Source organism: Pteropus alecto, unplaced genomic scaffold (assembly GCF_000325575.1).
Source record: "Pteropus alecto unplaced genomic scaffold, ASM32557v1 scaffold95, whole genome shotgun sequence".
Lineage (NCBI taxonomy): Eukaryota > Metazoa > Chordata > Mammalia > Chiroptera > Pteropodidae > Pteropus > Pteropus alecto.
Window position 1 is genome coordinate 4,971,000 of NW_006441071.1, and position 3,211 is coordinate 4,974,210.

Sequence of the window (3,211 nt, forward strand, 5' to 3'; positions counted from 1 at the left end):
AAGAAACCAAGTGGGAACACACAAATATTGAATATCTATTGAGTGCTAGATACTGTGCTGGGTCTTTCACATGAATTATACCATTTATGTAATACATAAACATGTAAATTATACATTCCTCACAAAAATCTTAAGAGGTTGGTAAACACCCTACTTTATAGGTAAGGAAAATAAGACTTAAAATGTTTAAGTAACTTGCCTAAGGCCATTTGGAGCATGTTTTCTATTTGTATTAAAATATTTGCTCATTTATAGCTCATCAATTTAGGTTGAACACTTCTAGGTCTTTTGACTATAGACTTTAAAGCTAATTCTTTTTACCTCTTGTCTAGCTCTCATATTTGAAGGACACTGAAGTTATCTCTTGGAAGAGAAATCACTCTTAGGTCAGGTTCCTAGCCAAGCATTTCCCTGACTTAGGAGGTGGTCAGAGTAAGCCTCATGAATCTTGATCTCATTTTTCTCCTGATTAAAATAAGGCTGATAATAATTACTTCAAAATTATTGTGATGACCAAGCATAAGTAACAGCACATCAGAAAGCTTTATTTTAGATCCTGTAAAACTATAAGGAGTTAATTCACTCCTCTCCATTCAGATTTACTTTTTTTAAATTTTGTTTTAAGAAATTCAAGAGAGAAAAGCACAAATAACACAACAAATTATCACCACTAGAATATTTAATATTTTCTCACCTTGTGCTTCTTGTTTATTTTTGTTTTTTAAAAATGAACCATTTCACATATAAGTAAAGTCTCCTCTAACCACTGTGCTGTGTCTCATCCCCAAGCCCCTCCCTGACCCCTCAACACCCCCAACCCAAAGATACCTGTTCATAATTCCAATAACCTTTTATATTTTTACAAAGGTGCATACACATCCATAGTATTATTTTTGTGTATATGTTCCTTTATTCAAAAGGTATTTATTTGTTCACTAGCTATGTGCAAGATACAGCTCTAGGTACTGTGACTATAGCAAGGAAACAAGTTAGACAAGCTTTTGCTCCTAGTGGGGGGAGATAAGCAATTTGAAAATCAATCAATTCATTGATCAATCAGCCAAAAAAGAAAAATATCGGATGGTATGAGTTTTTAATTACATGCATGTTATTCTATATGAATTGTTCTACAGTTATTTTTTTCTCCACACAAGATTCTGGCTTGTTTTTACAACAGTTTTAGAGGTTTTTTTTTAAATATATATATTTTATCTCTATTCTAGAAACTTGGCATCAAGTATTCCCTACAGAGAGTGATTAACTTAGCTTTGATAATTTATTTTTTAATGTATATAGTCTCTTTACCTGTCAATTTAATCCTAATAGGAATGTCTGTATCTTCTGAATTTTTATAGAGACTTTGTTCTACACAAGACACTGTGCTGAGAACTCTGGGATAGTCAAAGGTAAATAAGACATTTTCCATCACGCTGGAGCTTACGATTTGGTAGCAGAGATAATATATACAAATTATAAATCAATAATGATAGTATTAATAACAGCCAATAATTATTGAGCCCTTACTATATGTTCAAGTACTTTATATTTCTCATCTTCTAGAAATTAACATTTTTATAACCATCTTTTTGACAAGGAGTGTGAGTCAGAGAACTTCATCCTTTAAGTCCACAACTATTTATGATTGTAGTGATTCTGGTCACTGTGCTGGGTATAAAGAATATAAATAAAAGAATACATGATTATCTGAATGTAATTCCCAGACTTAAGAAGTTTACCATCCAAGAACAAGTAACTAAAAGTATTTGCCTCTATAATGCTACAATTATGATTCCCCCCATCATAACCCCAAGCCCAAACTCAAACACTGCTTTTCCAGTGAAGCCTTCCTTTTCTCCCAGACAAGGTCAGGTTCACTTCTTATACGATTTCATGGTGCTTTATACCTTCATTTTGTAGCACTCATCTCAGTTTATAATTATACCTTTATTTGTATCATTATTAGTCAAATCATAAACTCCATGAGAGCAGTTCATATTACAGTTCTTTCAACATTGTAATCAATGCCTAGGAAATGTCCAGCACATAGTAGGTACTCAAGAAATATTTTTTGTCTGCATAAAAGAAACAATATCATAAGTATTATGTTGAAGGTATATCATATGTTAGGCATTGTTTCAAGAACTTTATATACATCATTCCATTCAACCCCCATGAAATCCTATGAGGTAGGGAGTACTGTATTAATTTACTGATGAAGATGCTGAAGCTCATATAAATTGAATAACCTTCCCATAGTACCACTTCTGGAGAGTAGCAGAAGCTGAATGACTCCAAAGTCTCAGATCTTTCCTACTATGCAGCACTGCCTCAAGATTTTAAAAATAAGAATATATGAAAGAAATATATATTTATACACACATATGCATACGTACATATGCATGCATACACACACACACACACACACACACACACACAATCAGGGTTCAACACCTGATGCCTTCACTAGTCTATTCCTTCTCTGACTCCCATAAACCATTATCCATTCCTGTCATATGTCACTTATATCAATAAGGATGCTTTCAGCTCAAGTACCAGAAAACACAACTTGGAATATATTAAGTTGTAGGGGAATTTATTATTCTTTAATATTATTATTTTAGTGAAAATATTCTTTTCACTAAAAAGAAGTCTGGGAAGCAGCTAGTTCCTTAGTTGGTCAAGTCAGAAGTTTTACTATTCCATCAAAGACTTGGTTTTTTTTTCATCTTTCTGTTCAGTCACTTTCAATGTGTCCTCCACCAGCTTAAACTCCTCTCAGTCAGAACATGGCTGCTACAGTTCCAGACATCATGTTTTACCTTACGCACATCAATTTCCGAAGTGGAAAAAAATGAATTCTCTCCCACTTACATCCTTATAAAGAGCTGAATAAAATCAATTACACTGAGGATAAATAATGGAACAAATTCTTTGCCTTGACAGCAAGGAATAAAGAGAGAAATAGCTATTGAGTAGGCAAGCATAATGTGTGCCACAACCATTGCCACTTTTTAACTTATGTTATCATTATTTATTTACCTATTTTATATTTCTTTCTAGACTGTAAACTCCTTTAATAGCAAGTCCTGCATATTAAACATTTTTGTTATCCCGTTCCTTTTAATTTAATGTTTTATGTTTAATATAGTATATTATTTTAATATTATTAAATACATAAAATATATTTTATATATTGTATTATATTATTTGT